General features: G+C 46.6%; 1 pseudogene; it reads right to left on the bottom strand.

The window, feature by feature from the left end:
• Nucleotides 1–22465, bottom strand: LOC147749160 (large ribosomal subunit protein uL11 pseudogene; annotated as a pseudogene).
• Nucleotides 22466–24919: the final 2454 nt, after the last annotated feature.

Genomic DNA, 24919 nt, shown 5'->3' with positions numbered 1-24919 from the left:
TTAATTAGCCGGACATTCGACAGCACCACTATTTATATAGTCAATTATGTCATGCGGCGGCCTTCCATCAACATTGCATCCAACAGACTGGGCAGTGCCAACGATTTTCTTCACGGTACTAGAGAGCTCTCTGGCCAGAGATTGGTGCCTCATCTGACGGGTAATGGAATTAAACTCATCCATACTGACGCAGCCACTATGTTTGATGTTCTTCTGCTTCTTTCTGTCGCATGGTGGCTCCTTCAGGGCTTTGATAATCAGAGCACTTGTAAATGGGACATCTTTAATCTGAGCTTGCATATCCTGGATGGTGAGCTTGATTGTGATCCTCAGGCCATTCCAGTCACCGGTTGCCTTGGCAATGTCATCACCAACTTTCTTGGGAGACAGACCCAGAGGAGTGATCTTGGGAGCCAAAGCAGCATCCACCTCACCTCCAGTGCATCTTAAATAAACAACTTTGATCTCAGTGGGGTCAAACTTAGGAAGCTTTGCAGAAAGGTATTACTGTGGGCTGCACCAAAGATTGTGGTTTCAGTGTCGGATGAACCCGGATCCGGCACTACCAAAGTAAATTTACACCACAACCATCTAGAGGAAGCAACATTTCCTCTAAGGTAAGCCAGATTTCTCTGTGCAAAGTTACCAGAGGGTTGAGCACAGGTTAATTTAGGATTGACTTTTGCCTCACCCTGACAAGAATTGTTGTTGCTGCTTGACCAAAACTCACACCCAGTCAACCAACAACCCAATGTCATACACAAAATATTATGAGATACAGAGGAACTCTGATCCAAGGACTTCAGATGGAGGGTCGTGCAGATGTATGCACCCTTCCTTGCTGAAGGCTACAGAAAAGGCTCCAAGTCCTTCAACAAGCTTATCGGCCTGTTCAAGAACAACACAGCCACGAAGATGAAGACAGTAACTGCTGTCTCTTTATTGAAAACGTTTTCTATTTTTCAGAAAAGATATGCGGGTGTCAACCATCTATGAGGCTTAAGTAGGCCCCTATGGTGCTAATATCAGTTTACTTAGCCAAGTGAAGGGAGGGGTTGGGGTTATCTAATTAGAGAAACCTTAAAATACTGTAATAATGTAACAATGTTTGCTCTTGTTCTGTCTATCGACAGTATTATTGCCACTACTCATATTTTACACACTAGGATAGGATTTTAAATTTGAAAATCTTGAAAATATATTCTTAACTTCCTATTGTGCTTGAGTGTATCTATTCATGAATAAGGAGGGTTTAACCCTTTAATTGCTGCCGTCGGCCAACGGTCGTCACGAGCGCTACCTCCCCAGTGCTGCGCACGACCGTTGGCCGACGGGCCAGCATTCGTTCTCCGAACGTTCAGCACTGGGCGCTGAACGTTCGACGCTGGGAACGGGTTAAGTACCACTAACTAGTCCTGTGGGCTGCCCTGTGCTTGTAATACTGTTATAAGGCTTTGCTGAGGTTAGTAGCTGCAGTGCGTCTGACACCCTGTTTGCTTTGTATGGCAAGACTGAGGAATTATTTTGTCCCCTCACAGGTTTCTAGTTGCTCTGTGGTGCTTGCTTGCTCCTCCCCCTCAGATGCAGTACCTAGGGCTGCCTCTCATTGGCTCCCTGTAGTAGTGCATCATAGGTTCCCACTAAGACCGTGCTGGAATGATTATTCCTCAAGGTACATGTTTTTGTGGAAAACCAATTTAATGTATCAGTTGCCATACTTATACCCCATTAAATACGTTTACCTACTCTTTCTGATAACATTTTATATTGTTATCCAAATTGCCCTCTAATGTTTAACATTGCATCAGCTCAGGCGAAAGAGTCACCCTCTCAATTACAATTTTGTCTTTCAATACCCGTTTAGCAATAAAACATCACATTGAAATTGAAGACATTCTACCTAACACTGATATTGATATTTTCTTTCTCTCCGAAACATTGTTTTATTCAGGGATGATCCCCTTCGATCTCCTAACCCATAAGTTACTTACTAGCAACATAGGATAATGATAAGGAAGACCAAGTAGGACTTTTCTTTAAGACCCCTTTCCCACTCAAACTTCTCACTTTTTTCCTTCAATGCCTTTGGAGGGAACCATAGGCACTTCTATTCAGCTGTTTCCAACCTTTAAGACAGCTGTCTAACTATATTACTGCCCTCCAGGTCAGAACAAACAGCATTCAAATTATTTTTTCGATATCTTCTGCACCGCGTCACGTTACTATTTTTTGATTATGTATGCAATTTTAATGCATGGCTGGAATCAGATACAGACTCCACTGATTATTCACTTGTATACATATTAGGTACCTGTGTCTTAATACGAGCAAACACCGCCCACTCGTGAGACAGGTCATGCATTTGACCCAATATTCTCTAGTTCGTCTTTGCATCTGGTCAAGTAATTTTTTATATTTTTCTCCCCCCTATCTTTCCAATGCTTAAACAAGTCCATCCGACTGTGAGCTAAGAATAGTAACTGCCTTTGTTGGATTATCTTTGTGGATGTGAAATCTTTTATGATCAAGAATCCTCATTTGGATCATCATATAAATCCCATCAAACTCCTCTGTTTATCGTACGATTAAGGACATAAAACAAAATTGAAGGCATGTTGAGTCAAAACATTTACCATTCTATAAAATGGCATCCTGTTGAAGGGAGGTCGCTCCCCACGCCACGTAGCTCCACCTGAGTGCCCCATGCCCAGGGCCCAGCTGCTGAGGAGTTCAAGGCCCACCTCCACCTGCGCCTCATCCCTGGTGGCCAGTGGTAGGCCTTAGGTTTGTTTTCTGCCCGCTTTTTGTGCGCTCTGATTTTCGTGCCTTGTGACCTGTATTGTAGTCTATTTGCCTGTTTAGCATTTTTGCCTGTACTTGCTTTGTATTTTGTGCCACTTGTTTTGCCTTTGCCAGTGCTTGTTCTGTGTTCTCCAGCTGCCTGTTTTGCCTTTACCTGTTTTCCACCCCCCCGGTCCCGCTTCCCGCCGCTGCGTCCCCTGCGGGCCCGTCCGCCGCTGCCATTCGCCCGTTCCCCCCTCCCAGCTGCTCCTCCCTCCCACCTCCCCCTCTTATGGCGGCCGCTGCGCGGCAGTGAGAGCGACCCTTGACCCTGTTGAAGGGAAGTTGCTCCCCACGCCGCGTAGCTGCACCTGAGTGCGCCGTGCCCAGGACCCAGCTGCTGCTGAGTTCGAGGCCCACCTCCATCTGCAGGCTACCACCTGTGCCTCATCCTTGGTGGCCAGTGGTCGACCTTAGGTTTGTTTTCGGTTCGCTTTTTGTGCGCTCTAATATCCGTGCCTTGTGACCTGTATTGTAGTCTAATTGCCTGTTTAGCCTTTTTGCCTGTACTTGCTTTGTATTTTGTGCCGTTTGTTTTGCATTTGCCTGCGCTTGCTCTGTGTTCTCCTGCTGCCTATTTTGCCTTTACCTGTGCCTGTTTTCCGCACCCTGCTCCCTCGCCGGTCCTGCTTCCCGCCGCTGCGTTCCCTGCGGCTCCGCCCCCTCTCCCATTCGCCTGTTCCCTCCTCCCAGCTGCTCCTCCCTCCCACCTCCCCTCTTATGGAGGCCGCTGGCGCACCAAAGGCAAGCCCGTCTGCGCCCGTCCGTGCCTGGACCGTGCCCAGTGCCAGAACCCCTGGACCCCGGAGACGCCACGACGCTCGACTGCACTACGACGCCAGCACCCTCCACGCACTCAACCCCAGTCGAGAACACACCTGCTACCGGGATACCCCGAAGTGCACCCAAGGACCCTTTACCTGCAGAAACTGCAACTTCACCAGCATTCGGCCAGCCAAACCGCCCACCAAGGAACCCAACTACCTCAGATGCATCCTCCTCAACACCCGCTCCACCCACAAACACGCCGTCGTGCTCTGGGACCTCCTCGACTCTACCTCCCCTGACTTCGCCTTCCTGACAGAGACCTGGCTGAACCTTGCCTCCATCCCAGACATTGCCATTGCCATTCCGGAAGGATACAAGATCACGCGCAGGGACCGCACCAATGGAACAGGAGAAGGAATCGCCATCGTCCACAGGAACACCCTCAAAGTATCGGCCAACACCGACGACACCCTCAGCACCGCCGAACACATGCACTTCCAGATCCACACCGATCCCAACACCACCCTCAGAGGAACCCTACAGACCCCCCAGACCCCGACCACAGTTCAGCGACTCCATCACCGACTTCATCAGCACGCACACCCTCGCCTCCACGGACTACATCTTCCTAGGAGACCTGAACTTTCATCTCGAGAACAACAACACCAACTCCACCACCCTGCTCAACAACCTCGCCAACCTCAGACTCAGGCAGCTCATGACAACACCCTCCCACACCGCTGGCCACACGCTCGACCCCATCTTCTCCGCAAACCCCCATGTCTCCTTCAGTCACACCACCGAACCCCACTGGACCGACCACCACTGCATCCACTTCACATTCAGGAAGCCCACCAAGCACCACCGCACCCAACTGCTGCCTCGAGGATGCTGGAGCAAAGTCACCGATGACCAACTCACCACCACCCTTGCCCAGAACCCACCCCCTGACTCCACCGTCCCCAACACCGCCGCCCGCTACCTCAGACAATGGATCGACTACTGCGCCAACACCCTCGCCCCACTCAAGACACCCTCCAGCAGCCACACCAGCAAGAAAGCCACCTGGTTCACCGAAGGCCTCCAGGCCTCCAAAAGAACATGCCGAAAACTGGAGAAGAAATGGCTCCGCGAACGATCACCGGACAGCTACACCGCCCACAAGAACAGCACCAGCAGACATCACCAACTCATCAGAGCCACCAAGAAGGCCTCATTCAAGGACTGCCTAGACAACAATGCACACAATAGCAAGGAGCTCTTCAACATCGTGAAGGAGCTCTCTAACCCCAGCTCCAATGCCAACGACATCCCACCGTCGTAACTTATGCAACTCACCGGCTACCTTCTTCCACCGCAAGATCACCGACATCCACGACAGCTTCAATGCCACGACCGCCCTGACGACGACCACCGCCCCCATTACCACCACACGCACCAACCACCTACTATTCTGGACAAGCGTCAACGACAAGGACACCAGCGAGATTATGAAGACCATCCACTCCGGCTCACCGCTAGACCCATGCCCCCACCACATCTTCAACAAAGCCAGCGCATCCTCGCACCCCATCTCAGCAAGGCCATCATTATCTCCTTCGAGACAGCAACCTTCCCGGAAAGCTGGAAACACGCCAAGATCAACGCCTTACTCAAGAAACTAAAGGCGGACCCCAAGGACCTCAAGATCTTACGGCCCATCGCCCTGCTCCCATTTCAGGCTAAGGTCACAGAGAAAATCATCAACAAACAGCTGACCCGCTACCTCGAAGACAACAACATCCTGGACTCATCCCAGTCTAGCTTCTGCAGCAACCACAGCAACAAAACCACCCTCATTGCCGCCACGGATGACATCAGTACCCTGCTAGACAACGGAGAAACAGCAGCCCTCATCCTCCTGGACCCATCAGCTGCCTTCGACACGGTCTGCCACCGCACCCTACGCACACGCCTCCACAACGCCGGAATCCAAGGTAAGGCCCTGGACTGGACCACATCCTTCCTCTACGGCAGAACTCAGAGCGTCCGCCTCACCCCCCACCACTCTAATGCCACCAAGATCATCTGCAGCGTACCCCAGGGCTCGTCTCTCAACCCGATGCTGTTCAATATCTACATGGCACACCTCGCCCATCAACATGACCTCAACATCATGTCCTACGCTGATGACACCCAGTTGATCATCTCCCTCACCAAAGACCCTCATACAGCCAAAACCAACCTCCACGAAGGAATGAGGGCCGTCATTGACTGGATGAGGAACAGCCGACTGAAGCTGAACTCAGACAAAATGGAGGTCCTCATCCTTGGGTCCACCCCCTCGGCCTGGGACGACTCCTGGTGGCCGACCGCACTGGGAACTGCTCTGACTTCCACAGACCACGCGCGCAACCTAGGGGTCATCCTCGACTCCACCCTCACCATGACTTAGCAGGTCAACGCCATCTCCTCCTCCTGCTTCAACACCCACCGAATGCTACGTAGGATCTTCAAGTGGATCCCCACTGAAACAAGAATAACAGTCACCCAGGCCCTCGTCACCAGTGGGCTGGACTACGGTAACGCCCTCTACGCTGGAGCATCCGCCAAGCTCCTAAGATGGCTGCAACGCATCCAGAATGCCTCAGGACCTCTGATCCTCGACATCCCCCGCCGCGGCCACATCACTACCCACCTGAGAGATCTACACTGGTTCCCCATCAACAAGAGGATAACCTTCAAGCTCCTCATCCACGCACACAAAGTCCACCACTACGCCGGCCCAGCATACCTCAACAGACGACTCTGCTTCCACACACCCACCCACAAGCTCTGCTCTGCCGACCTCGCCCTCGCCGAGGTACCCCCCATCCGAAGAATGACAGCGGAGGCAGATCCTTCTCCCACCTCGCAGCCAAGACCTGGAACACCCTCCCCACCAACATCCGGCAGACCCAAGACATACTGGCCTTCAGAAGACTACTCAAGACCTGGCTCTATGATCAGTAGCAGCTCCCTCCCCCCCCCCCCCCCCCAGTACCTTGAGACCTTCACTAGTATGTAGCGTGCTTTACAAGTGCCCTGATTGATTGATCGATTGATAAAATGGCATCCGAAATTGAAAAAAATCACACTGGAACCTTAAAATTGAAAAGGTACCTAAAAAATCATGGTCACTTTTTTAGTTGCGTAAATTCAGCCTGTTCAATTCAGATAAATCTAGTTCAGTCACACCACCTCAAGAATTGTGTAACAATCTTAGTAAATCGTTCGCCGATAAAATCAACAAATTGAAACTTTCCTTGTCCATGACTTATAAACGGCCATTGCATTTAAGTAATTCTTCAACAAGTATCTACAGCATGCATTTGTTTCTTACAATCCAGTCTGAAACTTACTGACATTTTGCCAACATCCAATGAGCTTTGGATCAGTAAAATTGTATTTAGTTAATCTTTTTAGTATTTTAGACCTCTTGTCTCTCCCTCCCTGGTAGAAATTGGGTCTCTAGTTGGCAGAATTTTGCACTCTGTCCAAGTAGAAACCGTAATCCTAGTCAGGATAAGTCCGATACACAACCTAAATTGACATGTGCTCACCCTTTGGTAGCTTGGCACAAGCAGCCAGGCATAACTTAAGAGGAAATGTGTGTAGTATTTGTGCACACTTTAATTACAGTAACACAGTGAACACACCACAAAAAGACTCCACATCCATTTAGAAAAATAGAGAATATTTATCTGAGTAGCACAAGACCAAAATGACAAAAATCCAATAAGTAGAACTTGAGATATGAAGTATTCAAGATTGAACTGCAATATAGTGCTTAGAAGCAAATAGCACATAGGAGCTACTTGAGATCGCTCTAGACCGGGGTAAATCCAAAGTTCAGGCCAACCGCGATGAAGGGCAGGTCGGCTACAAGGTCTACACAGGGCCTGCTGAAAAAGTGCCTTAGATGGAACAAGAGTCGGAGTTGAGGAATCAATGTATTCCAATTCACGCAGCTGGGTCGATGCATCGAAATCAAGCCTCACCATTGGGTCCCACCTTGTCGGCGTGCCTCGCAGTGCATCGTCTTTGAGCCATGCAGGGATGTCCTTGGATCAGTACTGCTTCGTTATTGAGGGGCACTGCGTCGGTTCCGTTCAGCACAGAGATGACGCAGTGTCGATTTGGGAGCAAAACAGCTGCAGAACCCAATTCTGAGGTCCAGGACTGGAGGGGCAACTCAGAAAAGGGAAGACTAACAGATGGCAGAGTTCAGCAGCTGAAGCAGAGTTGAAGGAATTCTTTCATGGGCCTATGACTTTAAGAACAGGGGGAAAGCCAGAATGCCCTTGGAGAATCTTAGGTTCAAGGATATAGAGAGCAGGTCGAGTCCTTCTCACTCCCAGGCTAGAAGCAGAAGGCCAACATCGCAAAGTAGTTAGCAAATTGGCAGTCCCTCATGGAGCACAGCAGCTCTTCTTCAGGCAGAATGTCCTTCGTTCCAGCAAAGTGCTGATTTGGTGGTGCCAGGGGTCCATGACTTTTTTATACAGGGACTGATTTCAATGCAATATATAATTATTTTAAAAAACTCACTTGTACATCAACAAACCAAAACAGGAGTGAAAAAGTGTGACAGCTATCACCCAATGATACTCGCCGCAGAGAATAAGTGAGATTGAATATTAACAACAACCTTCAGTGGAGGCCGACAACAGTCAGATTTGCAGAAAGAGAGATCAGTGTTAAGGCGCTTCCATATTTATATCATGATGACAATCACTGACAAATAGTACAATTAAACGCCAACACTAGTTTAGGTTCTTCCTTTGTTTTAGCTGATCCTTCTTCAGTACCAGACTGAGTATTGACATTGTTATGAATGTAAAGGTCTAGCTAACTTGCATTGCTATTGTTGGTACAGAGAAAAGGCCCATACAGGGTTCTAGACAGCATGCACCGTTTCTTCGAGTTACTGGTGAGATGGCGTTTTTGTCATATCAGCGCCCACAGAAATTACACATGTGTACTAGAGGCCTTTGAAGCCTGCACATGTGCACGGAGGGCAAGGATTGCAACTCAGAGCTAGGCTCTGGTCTGAAGGTGCACAACATGTGCACCCTCCATACTTAGCATGCCTAGCATCAACTCCCGGGCTTTGGAGAAATGGCAGTGGTGCCAGTGATAAGACTGTATTGGCAAGAAAAGTCCTAAGATCTGTTTCTGCTAGGGGTGTCGCTTATGATCTCTCCAACCATTTTTTAAAATTGATCTGCCAGCCCCCTTCCCCCTACATATGGGACATTATTGTTGCATGTGTAGGCATACCTGAGTGTGTAGAGGATGTATGGGTGGACCGTGTGTAACTAATACTCTGAAATGCATGTTATTTTCACACATGACAGAGGTACCAAAAATGGAGGGTGGAGAAATCCCCAGACAGCAGTGTGAACTGAGGGCTACTCCAAGACATTCCAGAGATCTTTGCAGTGGTTTAGACTTTGGAGGAGAGAAGACATAGGGCCCCTTTTGAGGCCTATAGAGTTTCCGATGCCCCCTCTTAACCCACTGTCAATTGAAGAGCTAGCCCCCAGAGATTTAGAGGTAGTCAAAAGGTCTGTTGTACCCTTGCTCTGGGGCTCGCGTAACAGGTGACCCCGAACTCCACCCCACCTATCTTGAACACCAAGCAATAAACTTTAAAGCTGGGCTACTATCAGTGGAATATGCAAAAGGGAAGAAACTTCCTAGAACCAGTGTCAGAGCTAACTGTAGGAAAACACAAATGCCATCACCATATTTAGTATAAAGATGGAACCAAACGTTCCAGCCAGTTTAGGAAGATTTCTGGGGTCTCTGCGTCAGTAGCGACCACAATACTATATATACTGTCTGTGCTGTAAACTGGGGGTAACTTCCACCAATTCCTTTTGTCAGGTTCGAGAGCAGAACCTGGGAAGTTCTACTAAACCTGACAGGATAGATTGCTTGCTATTGCTTAAGGGTGAGAAATAACAGAACCTCAGGAGGGGCATCGGAGGTGCCCATGCGCAAGGAGAACGCTACTCATAAGGATGCAATGGGGCTGAGCTGGAACTGTCTGCTGCAATTTGGTGAGGACCAGCACTGCTCTACTGAGGATGCCCAGGAGCATCACTACGTCATAGATCCAACCCTGTGCACCTGGAACCCAAGGGTGCCACAGAACCTGACATGCTGAGGGTTCTGCTGGAGCGATCAACCACAAGAAGTCTTGAGGTCCTAGACAGACCTTAACATATCCTGCAGTCTCCTAAGTAAAGACCTAGAGCGCCGGAAGAGGGTCTACAACAATGGAGGGCACTTTAACCAGTCTGAACTACTCAGTTCTGTGAACCGGTGTGGAGATCTAGCTGGTTTAGGTGATGGGTATCCATTAGTCAAAGAGCCCGGAAAGAACACAAGCAGCAAGACCCATTGGTCCACAAGCACCATGACCCAGCTGCAACCTCCTCTTCAGTGGTTCCCAAACTCTATCGACCCGCGGTTCCCTTGATCAATTGACCATTCACTGCAGCTCCCTATTGCATTACTTTTTTTGGTGGGGGTTGCAGGCAGGTGGGTGTGGGGGGGTAATATGTAAGGGGGAACATCCTTTACAATGCAACTTTTACTCTGCACTACCATTACGACGCAGCTATTACAACGCAAGTCGTTACAACAACTTGCGCTGTAGGGCGCTGTAGGATAGGGAATAGTTTAATTTTCTATGCAACACCTTCTCTACTATCCACAGGGACTGGAGTTGTAATAAAAAATTAAACTATTCCACTATCCAGCGCCTCCCAACGCAAGTCGTTGTAACGACTTGCTTTGTAAAAACTGCGTTGTAATGGCATGCGGAGTAAAAGCATGCGTTGTGATGACATACATCCGATGTAAGACCAGCCTCTGCAGTACTTCCATTTTAATCCCTGAAGGGAAATTGGGATGAAGGTATGGAGAATAGTGCATGCAATGCGAGGATATGTCTACTCACCATTTTCACAATATTCGTGTGCTCTCTGACGATGTAGTGACTGCATCTGTTTGCTGTTTGTGCACACTAAACCTGGAGCACGACACATCCAGCCACAACCAGCCATAGGCACTGGGGTGCCACGGTGCACAGTTTGGGAATCTCTGCCCTATGCAACGGCTCCTACCTTCAATATCTGCAGGTGATATTCTCCAATTTGTCAAAAATCCAGGTGAGAACCTGGCGCACATAATAAAGGACGTGATCAGGTTTGGGGAATACTTAGGTATCAGATCAAATGGAGCAAGTCGGAGATGTTACCACTCTCCAATAACTCTACTAGGATGGTGCTGCTCTTTCCTTTGACGTGGAGGAAAGAGTGAAATATCTGGGTATCCTCATCAATAGAAACAGCTCTTAGAGACAGTTATGGACTAAGGACTGAAAAACTTGCCACGAAAGTAAAGAGATGGATTTGACTACCCGAAGCTTTATGAGGCAGACTCACCCTTGCTAAAGTGGTAGTACTGCTCAAAAGTTTGTATTTGTTCATGCATATACCCATACCCCCAGGTTATCATACAATAGACTTGGAGCACTGCCGACTAAATTCGCTCAGAGAGGGAAAAGTCTGTGACTTAGATGGGAGTGGCTTACTCAGACCCACAAGGCCAGCCTGTTTACAATGACTGACCTCAAACAAAATCTTTTTTCCCGCACAATAGCACCCCTCGAGAGAGCTTAAGGTGTTTGGGACACTAAGTATTGTGTTAATGTCTAATTCAGTGTCTAACATATACATTAATTGAAACAGTTAACTGTCCACACTGGGCTATATGATGGTTGATAATATGACAGGAAAAACAAAGGTGTACTCTCTAAAACGCTCATTGCATATAGTTTTGCCTCAATCATTGGATACATCAATAAATGCCACACTACGCCGGCCACAGCTGCACAAGATGAGGCAACTATTCCCTAATGGTTGTTTTATAACTGAGCAGCTTTGTGAAACTGGCACAGTCGATGCACAAGTTATATTTGCATTCGTCCAAATCAGAAAGGTGGCCTTAGAATTTCAATTACACCTGAAACGTAATGAACGTCTGGCATTAAAAATATTCTGATTGAGTACAGAGAGAAAGTCTTGAGGTGTGAGCTCATACAGGCATCTAGTGGCAACTATAAGAACTGCAGTTTATTGAAAAAGTTTCACTGCTGATGAATAACATTGATACCACAGAATATGGATTCTCCTCAGCAACTGGGACCGTGGCGGGTTGGTTTTGGTGGCGCACCAGGGTGACGCAGCACACGTTTGGGAACTCCAGCCATAAGTTGTGATTTTAAATTGGGAGTCCAGGGACACCAAACGGCAAATCTCTATCTTTTTTTCAATTAAAATTATACTTAAAAGATGTTTTAAGGCAATCCCAATGTTAACCTATCGGAGAGATAGGCCTTGCAGTAGTGAAAATTAATGTATCCGTTTTTCGCTACCAGGACATGTAAAACTCAAAAGTACATGCCCTACCTTTTAAATACACTGCTCACTGCTCATAGGGCTGCATAGGGCCTACCTGAGGGTGATTTACATGTAATAAAAGGGAAGGTGTGGGCCTGACAAGTAGGTTAACTTGCCATGTCGAAATGGCAGTTTACACTGCACACACAGGATCTGCAGTGGCAGGCCTGAGCCATGTTGAAAGAGCTACTGAAGTGGGTGGCACAATCAGTGCTACAGGCCCACTAGTAGCATTTATTTTACAGGCCCTGGGCAAATACAGTGCATTTTACTAGGGACTTATTAGTAAATAAATATTGCAATTGCGGATAAGCCAATGTTACCATGTTTTAAGTACAGAACATATGCACTTATCACTGGTTAGCAGTGGTAAAGTGCCCAGACCCAGAATCCTAAAGCCAATAAAACAGGTCAGAAGACAAAAAGCCATAGGAAACCACGCCAAGAATGGCAGGTCTAACATGAGTCCACCCTAGTTGAAGGTGGGGAGAGCTACCCAACCCCTTTGGAGTTGTCATCACTAAGGCGAAAGAACCTGGAGAGACCATCACCTTTGGTGTGGTCTGTTCCAGGACGGTGTTCCACCATAAAGTCCATTCCCTGTAGGGAGATGGACCACAACAGTTTGAGATTCTCACTCCTCATCTGCATTAATCATCTGAGGGGCATGTGATCTGTCTGAGCCCAGAAGTGAGTGCCAAACAGGTATTGCCATAGCTTTTCAGCTCCCAGACCACAGCAAAGACTTGCCTTTTGATTGCACACCACTCTGTTCCCTGGGAAGTAGCCTCCTGCTGATGAAGGATACAGGCTGATCCAGGCCCTCTTCATTTAGCTGTGAGAATATGACCCCTATGCCATGCTTTGAGACTTCAGTCTGCACACCAAACTCTTGGGAGAAATCGGTGGGCCTGGACCCCAGGTGCCTTGCACTTGGCTTCCTTTAGGGTGTCAAAAACTTTCTGGCACACTTCTTTCCAAATCACCTGATGTGGCTGTGTCTTGGAAGTCTGTTCTGATGGGCCAACAATGGTGCAATATCCCTTGATGAATCTCCTGTAATATCCAGTGAAACCTAAAAAGGCTCTCACTTCTATCTAATCCTTGGGGGTATTGTCAAGCCAGAATGATGTCAATTTTGGACTGCAGGGGCTGCACCTTGTCGCCCCCTACTTGGTGTCTCAAGTAGACCACAGAACGCTGCCCTATTGGGCACTTACTGGCCTTGATGGTCAGACCTATGCTCTGCAGAGCCAGAAGAACTTCCTGGAGGTCGTTCAATTGGTCCTCCCAAATAGACCTGATGACCGCAATGACGTCTAGGCAAGCAGCACTGAAGTTCTCCAACCCAGCCGGGACCTGATTGACCAGCCTCTGGAAGGTGGCAGGGGAGTTCTTCAAACCAAAAGGCATGTCCTGGAACTGGAGGTGCCCTTTTGGTGTTGAGAATGCGGACCTCTCTTCACCTCCCTCGGTCAAGGTAATCTGCCAGTACCTAGACTTTAATTTAAACGTGCTGAGGAACTTTGCAGCTCCAAGCCGATCAATGAGCTCATCAGCCCTGGGGATGGGGTATGCGTCAGTCCTGGTGACTGCATTGAGCCCGCAGTAGTCCACACAGAACCTAAGTTCAGGTGTGACACCTTGAGGGGCAGCCTTGGGAACCAACACCACTGAGCTGGATCAAGGGCTGTTTGGAGGCTCAATAACCCCTAACGCCAGCATCTTGGAGACCTCACCCTTAATGTTGCCTCTCACCTTATCAGACACATTTTGTACATTTTGTTCTTCACTGGTATGCTGTCCCCAGTATCAATATCATGGGCACACCATGTTGTGAGTCCTGGGGTAAGGAAGAAGAAAAAGGCAAACTGCTCCAGCAACTGGCAGGAGTCTCTCTGTTGATCTAGGGTCAGTGTAAGGGAGAGTCTGACACCCTCCACTGAGCCATCCTGCTCCTTGGAAGATAGAAGGTCAGGGAGAGGTTCACTCTCCTCTTCCATCCCATCATCAGTAACCAGGAGCATGTTAATCTTTGACCTCTCAAAGTGGAGCTTGAGGCAATTCACATGCAGGACCCTCAAATGGTTCCTAGGAGTCTTGAGGTCCACCAAGTAGGTGACATCACTCTTGCGCTCCTTCACCTCATAAGGCCCACACCAACAGTCTTGAAGGGCCCGGGGCTCCACTGGCTCCATTACCCACACTTTAACCAGGCGGAAACTTTACCACAGTGGTATTTTAGTCATACCTGCATTTTATGTCCTCCTGGCTAGCTTCTTCTGAGCGAGTGTTCAGAAGCGGGCTGTCTAATTGTGGAATGCTAGCATGTAGCTAACTACATCCTGGGGTGGCTTCTTGGGAGCTTTCTCCCAGACTCCCTTAACCAAACTGAGAGGTCCTCTTACAGGGTGACCATATAGAAGTTCAAAAGTACTGAAGCCAACCACCTTCTGTGGTACTTCCATGTAGGCGAACAAAATGCATGGCAGTAGGATGTCCCACTTACGCCTCATGAATTCAGGTAGACCCATAATCATGCCTTTAAGGGTACGGTTGAACCTTTAAACCAATCCATTGGTTTGGGGGTGGTAAGGAGTGGTGAACTAATAGGTCACTTTTGAAAAAAATGTTGTAATGCACTCTGTTTAACAATTCTCAAAACAATATACTCATAATATATATATATATATATATATATAGCTACTGCATGAAAATCTATACCGAACCTAGTGTATGTGCTGTAAAGAGGGCTCCATTGAAGCCCAATACGACGGCTATAAAGAAACCTAGAACAGATGTCCTAGAAACAGCAAGCACTACTGTGCCCTTAGGCTATCTAGTAATCAAATGTATCACTTGTAAATTAAAGTCCAAAACAGGAACCCAATGAGAGCCTTCTAAAGTAAATTGTAGTTTGTTGAACTTATAGGTCACCCCACACTCCTTCCACATGGCCTTCATGTAACTGGACAGGAAGTTGGTAACCCGATCTGATACCAATAGTAGGAAAGTGCTCCTTTTTGACATGGTCACCCACACTTTTTGCCTGGTATCTCATGCAATTTTTACAGAAGTACACAGTGTTCCTTCTATCCAGGTCTCCAGTACCAGATCTCTTTCCCTAAAACTGTACAATTGTTCCCCCAATTGGCAATACCTTTAGCACCTCCTGTAAGTCCCTGGTAAATGGTACCCCTGGTACCTAGGGCACTGAAGCTAAAGATGGTTTTTAAGGGCTGCAGCATGTATTGTGCCACCCTAAGCGATCCCTCAGCACCTCACATGCAAACTGCCAGTGCAGGCTGCGCGTCATGGTGCAGACAAAAGTGAAGACATGACACAACAAACCTCCTGTGTGCCATGTCTGCAGAAACTACCTCCAGTATAGGTAAGTCGCCCCTACAGCATGCCTTACAGCCCTAAGGTTAGGTGCACTATGCTACTTGTGTGGACATATATGCATGAGCAGATATGCCCCTGTGACGTGTTAGTCGATTCTTAGATATTACAAGTGAACATGGAAGCCATTTTGAGCACATGTGCTGGACACATGAGTTCCCCAATAACATGATAAGTAGTCAGCATATCAAGGCAGAAGTCTTCAAAGTCCTCTGCCACCTTTGATGTGCAATCCCAAGGCTTCTGTGACATGTGTTTCCTGTGACACAGGGACCACTCCTTCCTTGCACTCCTTTAATCTTTCATTCAATTATTACTCAGTGTTTTCAATGCTATTTGCAAATTTTATTTTCATGTTTCTTTTATCATTGTTTTGTATTTCATTTCACAAAAGTATTTAGTCCCTAAATACTTTTGTGAAATGAAATACAAAACAATGATAAAAGAAACATAAAGAATGAAAAACTCGCTAAAATGAAATGTTTGGAAATGAAAATAAAATTTGCAAACAGCATTGAAAACCCTGAGTAATAATTGAATGAAAGATTAAAGGAGTGCAAGGAAGGAGTGGTCCCTGTGTCACAGGAAACACATGTCACAATATTTTATAAATCTACCCTGACAGCTCAGCAGGATACCTACCTATGCACCAACGACATTTGTGACAAAAAAACAAATTCAAAACAACAAACAAAACTAAGAGTGCGTTATCACTAAAAACAGTTTTTGAGACAATCCCAAGGCTTCCCCAGACTAGGCAAATTCCACCCCCTGCCCTGACCCCATTTGGCACCAGGATAGGTGAGAAAATTAGCTAGTCAGGAGACGTGTTCCCCTCTCAGCCTACTACCACCCCTAAGGTGTGCTACCTGAAGTGAATAAAACTTTTGGAATTCCACCATCTAGTTTTAGCAGAATTAGGCTCTCTGGGTCAGGGTTATGCCCACTTCCCACAGGAAGCGGTCATATAGAGGGTGGACCCACACTAAAGGTAAGTAGCCCATTGGCCAATACCGGTCACTCCCCCTAATGTCCCTAAATTAAGTATTTAGGTGGCGTCCTTGACACCAGGAACTTAGATTTGGCAGAACAAGAAGAGAGTACAAAGAAGAGCCGCAAAAAAAGCGAGGACAGAAGACTGATTGTTGACTTTTGGTGCAAACCTTGTCTGCCTGCACCAAGTCTCGATAATCGTGACCAGCTACTTGTCCTGCAGCTGACCAGCTTCCAATAACCCCGGGAGACTGCCAGTCCTTTAAAAATAGCCAGTAATCTCCCTTGGAGTAGAGGAGCTACTCCCCTGTAGTCCTCAAGCACCAAACAGCAATGTCCAGTTCACTGAGTTGCTGCTCACCAGCCAGCCTGACCCTGCAGCCCCCAGGAAGAGGTACTTGTCCTGAAGATCAGGTCTGTTTCCCCACCAAGTGAGAGGACACCAGGACCAACCAGAGCCACACAGAGCCAATACCCAGGGTACCGGACCCCTTGCAGCAAACAGAGTCTGTAAGAGTCCAGTCCGGACTCCACCAAAACCGAGACCAAGCAGCATTCAAGGGATGTCCCCATCGCAGAGGCCCACTTCCAGAGTGGTCCGAGTTGTCCTGAGATTTGCACCCTGAACTGGTGAGACTGACGACCGCAAGTTCCTAGGATGCACAGAGCCCAGCTGACCTTTTCACTCTTCACTCAGGTGCCCGAGCCTGGATACTGACAAACCGGCTGTGCTTTTGTGACTCAAACCCCTCGTTGGGAGCTTCGGTAATTGTCCCCAAGTCCCCCTCCGCAGCTTGTTTCTAGGTGCCCCCCTTCCTTCCTCCGACGTAGCACGCACAGTTACCAACTCGACCAGCACTTCTGCACTCGGATGCCCCAGGGCAGGTAACGAGTAACTGCTGGTGGTACTTTGGAACTTGACCCCCTACAACCCTAAGTCCCGAAGGAGACCCCTGGAGACCAACCGTAAATACTTGTATGCAATGCATGCCTTTTCCCTTCATAGGAAAACATTGTATGTAAAGGTGCATTTAAGTGACTGTTTTAGTTATCTGCAGAATTCAATATTTTAAAAAGTATTTACTTGATAATGAAGTTCTTGGTATCAAAATGTATATAAAAATGCAATATATTTTTCTAAATTGCTCTCGGATTTGTTCTTGGTGTGTGTTTCATTCATTGCCTCTGTGAGTACAACAAATGCTTACCGCTACCCTCTGATAGTCTAATTGTTCGCCCACTCTACTGCAGTGGTGGCCCGCATGGCTCGCTGGCGGCCGGGCAGGTTGCGGGTGTGGGGAGGTCACGGGAGGATGCGTAAAACAAAACAAAGAAAAATAAAATATAAAAACTTACGTTCCTGTCTGGTCCCTCGTCTCTGCCCCACGCCTCAGGAATCATGAAGCACAGCCATGCCCCACTGACCAATCCCAAAGTTGCTATTCAGCATTGTGATTGGTAGGCACCCAGGCTCCCCTGACCAACCACAACACTGCAATGCAGTGTTGTGATTGCTTTGCAATGCAGTGTTGTGATTGCTTTTCAGCTTCCTGGTTTGACGCTCAAACAGGAAATATGGTCCTGGGCATGTTCTCCTAGCAGGCTGTAATGCAGCCTGCATGGAGAAGGGAGAAAATGCACATGACTGGTTTGGTAGTCCAAAAGGGCCGACCAGTCATTGCGCACTTAGGAGTGGGCAAGCCACCCCTCTCCGGCCCTGCTCCGAGAGCAGAGCAGCCCCACCCGCAGCACAGCACAATACACATAAAATGATAATAACTGAAAGTTATTATCATTTTATGTTTTTTCCTCTCACTCTGCTTGAAAGCAGTGGGGAGACACTCCTCTGTATAATGGAAGAGTCGCCACTGCTCTACTGCAAAATAGAGCATTTGGGCTCTCATGTGTGCCTCTGTAAATCAATTGGGGTTTGCCTGGACTCTTTGGACAGCGTACCCACGATTTGGTCCACTATATAAAGAGCCAGCTTCCTACATCACCTCCTTGGGTTCCCCACATGGGCAAGGATGCCCATCAGTGCCCTGGCCAAGGCAGGCACAGTCACTGTCCTCAGAGGGATAGCTTCCCGATACCAAGTGGCATGATCCACCAAAACCAGAACAAATCTGTTGCCCATGGCTGTCTTGGGATCCAGAGGCACCACAGTGTTGATGCCAACCTCCTCAATTGGGATGCTAGCGACAGGGAAAGGTTGCAGAGGGGCCTTGAACTTCCCCTCTGACTTTCCACTCTTCTTGCAGGTAGGACATTACCTACAGAACACATCTGAGGCCTTACTCATTTGAGGTCAATAGAAGTGGGTGGCAAGTCTGTCAAAGGTCTTGTTATGCTCCAGATGACCTCCCAGTGGCACATCATGAGCCAAACCCAGTAGGAAGTTCCTGAAGTACTGGGGTACCATCAACACGCATGTTACACCAGGTTCAAGAGCCTTAGGTTCACTATACAGAAGATCATTCTACCAATAAATCAGGTGTTTGTCAGAGGCCTCACCAACCAGCTGGGCCTCAATCTGCTGCCGTAGACCCACAAGAGTAGAGCACTCTTTCTGCACCTCGCAGAACTCTTCCCTGGAGGTACCTCCTTCCTGCTGCCAGGCCAGGTGGTCAGCTCATGCAGGTTCCCGAGTTCTGAGGGGGACGCCCGGACACCCTGTAGGTGTCCGGGCGTCCCCCTCAGGGTTAGTCTTCTCCTGACTGTGTGAACCTCAGGAGTGGGTTTCACGTGCCCCTTTTTGACAGAAACCTGGGCCAGGCTTCAGGTCCTCTAGACAACCCTGCCATAGAACGTGTGGTCAGGAAAACCTACTCAGGCAACTCCATCATCTCCAAATGTGGCCTGAGCTCCACCTCCTTCCAGATAGTATGCTCCAGGTCATTGCCCGTTATTATATACGGGGTGACCCAAAGAAAGTCCTAGGACCTGGGTATTGAGTGTTACAGATAAGGTGGTCCTAGACGTTAACTCTACACACAATTATTGATACTTTGTTATACAACTCAATTCAATTTCCATTCCACATGCGATTGAATCCTGCAATGAAGAATTTTGGAGACAAAAAGGAGAAAACAATAGCCCAAAAGTAAACAGATGTCCAACTCACACAATACGTTTTGAATGTCTTAAACGTAGAGGAAAAGACTACTATTTTTTTTTTTTTAAATTCCTCATCATGATACAATATACAAATATACAAATTTTGGGAAAACAAAGAAGGGGTTACCAACAGGTAAAGTGCATAGAGTGAAAAAATTGGTGCTCGTGTGGGATAGAAAAGGACCAAGATGGTCAAAAGAAAGTAAATTCCAAATAGTTCTTGAGTCCAAGGTTAAATAATCCTTAGAGAGATTCTGGAGGAGCTGCCCTCAATGTTTATTTCGCAAAAAATGTCATCCTTTCTCGCTAAGTTACGGTGAACAGTTCATCCGTTGCTCTTATTTTCCAAAGGAGTGGGGGACAGGGGTACAGAAGATGCAGGCTCCAGGTAGGGGGAAGGATTGTCGTCGTTTCGACCCAAGGATAAGAAGGGCAGATGATATCCTCATGAACGGGTCTTCATCAGGACGGGCGGGGTGGTGAAGGGAGGGGACTAAGTTACATTGAAATCATGTAACCCCAGTAGTGTGGGCGGACACCTGTAACAACAAATATTCGGGCTAAGTATCTCAAACCAACAACATGAAGGTCAAAAATGGATATCAGAACTCCATAAGCACTCACCCTTTAATGGTGTGCCATGTATGAAAAATCAATAGGTTTTAGAAAGCCGTCCAAACGTGCTCTCGAGTACTGGAGAAAGAGGAGAACACATAGCCATCAATGCTGTATTCCCGAAGTTACCTGCCGGGTTCAGACTAATCCTTTGGTTCGGACTTACAGTCCGGTTGGCTAATAATACACTCTTGTCCACAGACGCAGCGTGTATAACTGTTTGACAAACTAATCGATACCCACCCGCCGCCATTGACAGCGAGGGTGAGTGTAACCAGCGTTTCCAAGCGCTTTTGTCTAGTGTCGTCTTGTTGAGTTCTGTCTTGGTTCAATTAATGTTTCATGTTTATTTGTAACTTCGGGAATACAGCATTGATGGCTATGTGTTCTCCTCTTTCTCCAGTACTCGAGAGCACGTTTGTATATTGTATCATGATGAGGAATTAAAAAAAAAAAAAATAGTAGAGTCTATTCCTCTACTTTTAAGACATTCAAAACGTATTGTGTGAGTTGGACATCTGTTTACTTTTGGGCTATTGTTTTCTCCTTTGTGTCTCCAAAATTCTTTGCATGATTCAATCGCATGTGGAATAGAAATTGAATTGAGTTGTATAACAAAGTATCAATAATTGTGAGTCCAGGTCATTGCCCAGCAGACAATTCACAGGCATGGCTGGACTCACATCTACCTTAAGCAGGCCTGAGATCACCCCCCCCCACACTCAAAAGGAACCAGAGCCTCTGGGTTGTGGCTCTCACGGTTGTAAGCAGCATCAACATAGTGGAACTTATTTGGGACTACCTACTCTGAAGACGCCAGATGACACCTGATGGTGGTCATTATGGCTCTTGTGTCTCTCAGAGCCTCCATCCTCAGCCCACGGATTGACACCCACAGACTGTACTTCCTATATTGTCAGGCATGCGGGTTCTCTGTACCATCTCTCCATCACCCAGTGACACTAGAGTCAAATCTATACTCCCCTGAATCCATCTAGGGCAATCTCCTCCCTATGCGTTACACTAGCCAAACCTAGTGACTGCCCACCGATGGGAGGCTGTGCCTACTTGGGATCCCCTTTATGGTGTCTTTCTTGCTGCAACTCATAACACTTCACCTGAGCCTTACCTGCAGACTTATTCTCAGGGTACCATTTCTTTTTCTTAGGAGGAGGAAGGGAACCGTGACCAAATGACTAGTTTGTTGCCCTTTAGAGATCTCCTTACTCTTTTTGTCCCCCCCCCCCACTCCTTCTGGTGATAAGCCTGCCCCCCAATTTGGTGATCTCCCCCACATGCTTTCCTGTGGATACTGGAGCTAAGCCAGCAGTCCACATCCTTAGCAAGCTCTCTGAGGTCAGTGAGCTTACTATCGACAAAGTATTGGTGCAGATCCGGAAAGCAAATACAGAACATATTCTCAGTTGCAAACAAATTATATAGCCCCTGATAATCTTTTACCTCGCTGCCCTGCACCAAACCATGGTTTGCAACAGGAATTCACACAATCCACTCAGGAACGTTGGGAAAGCTTCTGACTATCCCTGAATTTTTGTCTTTATTTTTATGGGGTGAAAGCAAACTTCCTGATTGGGGCCTCATCATGAGGCGATACCTCATCCTGTCACTCCCCTCTAGGGTCAATAGACTGTCCCTCAAACCATCTGCCTATGTCATATCCCACTATAAAATCAGACACCAGTCCCTTGGCTATGTGGACCCTCCTGTTAGGGGGCCTGGAAGAAATGCTTCCACCATCACTGTTGGACTCCACCTGTCTGGCGTAGGTGTCTAGCTCTCTCATACTCCGTCCTGAGACAACATCATTTTCTTCTCTTCCAAGGCCAACCTTTTCCTTTTCTCGTCTTCCTCTATGGCCAGTTGCTTTTGTTTTTCCTCAAATGTGAGTTTGGCCAGCTACAATCTGAACTTTTTCTCCTCCCTCCTGTCCTCCAGCTCCTCTGGGGACACACCTGTGGATGACGCACTGCTCCCTGCCCTGTAGAGAATCACCACTTTTTTTAGGCCTAGGTCCAAATCATTCTCCTCATCTAGCTCCTCCTCATCTTCCTCTGGGGTCTCATTCAATGCAGCATGGGCTTCAGACTAGCTACCAGTGAGTTTTGCAGCTCCACCTTCCTGGTGATGCTCTTTACAGGAAGCCCAAAGTCCTTGCAGAAATCCTTAAGCTGGGCCACAGTGTTACCCTTAAGTTTGGCGAGCTCAAACTCCATACTTCCAGGTGCAGAAGCACAGCCTCCAATTAGAGACACAATTTTAGGAAAAAGCAAAAATGTGAATCAAGGAGAATTGAAAAATTAAAACTGCCAGCTAAAGAGAGCAGAAAAAAATGCCAGTGGGGATCAGAGACAATTGATTTAAATTGGTCTAGATGTGGATTGTAGTGTACAGCACAGTACTGTAAGTTACTGTAAGTTACTTCACAAACACAAGTCCTATCCTCACAGCTGATCATCAATGTTAGAAATTGGGTCTCTAGTTAGCAGAAGTTTGCACCATGTACGAGTAGGGACCACAATCCTAGTCAGGTTAAGTCAGATACACAACCAATTTGTTTTGGGATAAACAGATTTTATTGATTTTTCCACAACGAAATGTCAATAGGACACACGCTTGATTTGTCAGATAAAATTACATAGAGAGATGCAAAGCACTGGTATTCAGTTGGTATAATACAGCTTTACAAAATAACGTCAATAGCGGCATCTACGTTCTCAGGCAGTATCATGGACTCATTGACCCAGCCATTTTCCCCACACTCGGTTGTATTGACGAGTGCAGCCCCTGGTCTCATAGACTGTTTTTTTCTGATCGCACACCAGCTCACCCCTCTGCACTATTGTGGAAGAATTGGAGGATAAGGAAATTTCCATACATAACAAAACACCAATATCATAGACATGTAGAATCAATGAATGAAACAAATCGAAAGAATGGGGAATATGGTCAACTGAATGACTCGAAATTGATAATGTCTTGACTGGCTAATCCTAGTATTGTTTGTTAATAATGCTCTATTCCACCAAAGCTTTGACCATATTCCCCATTCTTTCGATTTGTTTCATTCATTGATTCTATATGTATAAGATATTGGTGTTTTGTTATGTATTCATTTCTTTGTAGGATGTTTGATGTTTTATATATTATTTTGACATTGTTTGTTTCTATGTGTATCAAACCAGTTGTACAGTGATGTAAATATTGAATGCACAGTCCGTTTCATTTCTGCCTATTAATGTTAAAAAAGATACTTTAAAAGTCAAAATAATTGGCATTTAAAAAGCATGCCTGGTTGGAATGTAATAAATATTTTTCTAACCTAAAAATGTTTTTTCGTTTAAGTAAGTGTGGTTTAGGCAATTTGTGTGCTTTATAGCTCTGATACTTTAGCAGGCAAATATTTATTTGCCTACCAGACTTCACAAGTGTTATAGGCTGAGCCCGCAAGGCAATGTACATCCTTAGGAGAGAGCCAACGTCACCTGTAAAGAAGCCATCATTGTGTAGCCACTGACCCTGACTTCTACACTACAGCATTAACCCTGCACACACTTTTCCATGTGCACAGCCAACATAGGGTTGTCACCTGACTGTTTTTCTACCATACTATACTGTATTATGACGTCCAGGCCGGTACAAAATTAGACAAAATCACAAAAGGCCGGTTATGTTTAGCCTTTATCTGCACATACTTCAAACAGCAAATATATCTAGAAATTACTTTTACATTTGCTTTAGAGCTGTGTTGATGATCCACGACTAATAATTAAAGTTAACAAAGGCAGAAAAGTCATGTTACAAACTAATACATGCAGACTCTTAATACAACAACAAATAGGCAGTATTTTTCTCTTTAAAAGGTGGCAACCCTAAGCTCACATGAATAGGCCGCCGACCTATCACACAAAACTTCACGAGCCTGGGAAAGGCCACGAACTATTGATGAGACAGCTGCCTGGGGCGTAGGGGCCGGTAGAACCCCCCCCCCCTCCCCTACCGGGTTATGGTGAGCCAAAATGACTAGAGGGGGGCAGTTGGCATCCCTTGATCACTTCAAGTTATGACAGCATTTATTTTTTGCAAAAAAGAAAGATACCGTGAGGTTACAAAACTAAAACAAACAAAAACAAGCATTGGAAATGCAATAGGTCTCGCATTAGGAAAGTTTGAGCTATTGGTCTTATAAATGACAATTTTTTTATTTATGTGTTGGTTTTGAAAATAGCTAAATTAATAGCTTTGTCATTTACAATGCTAATAGTTATAATTTTCGCAAATGTGACACCTATAGCATTTGTAATGCAACATGTTTTGTATTTACGTGACTTAGATGTATTGATATTACAAATAACAATGGCTTTTAACTTTTTAAAATAATTAATACTTAAATAAAAGTGATTGTAATTTATAATGGCAATAGCTTAAACTTTTGTAAATAACTTTAGTGAAGATTATGTTCAGTGTATTTTATTGTGACGAAAATCCAAGAACAGAAGTGAAATATTAACATCTTTTTTGACATTTGTAATAAAGCTTGAAACATTGAGAGAACATATTTGAACCAGCGATGCTGTGGTTGCACTGAGTGATGCTGTGGTTGCACTGAGTGATGCTGTGGTTGCGCTGAGTGATGCTGTGGTTGTGTTGAGTGATGCTGTGGTTGTGTT

The sequence above is a fragment of the Lissotriton vulgaris genome, chromosome 1_1 (genome assembly GCF_964263255.1).
Source record: "Lissotriton vulgaris chromosome 1_1, aLisVul1.2, whole genome shotgun sequence".
NCBI classification, from domain to species: Eukaryota; Metazoa; Chordata; class Amphibia; order Caudata; family Salamandridae; genus Lissotriton; species Lissotriton vulgaris.
This window is presented reverse-complemented; position numbering and strand designations above follow the sequence as displayed.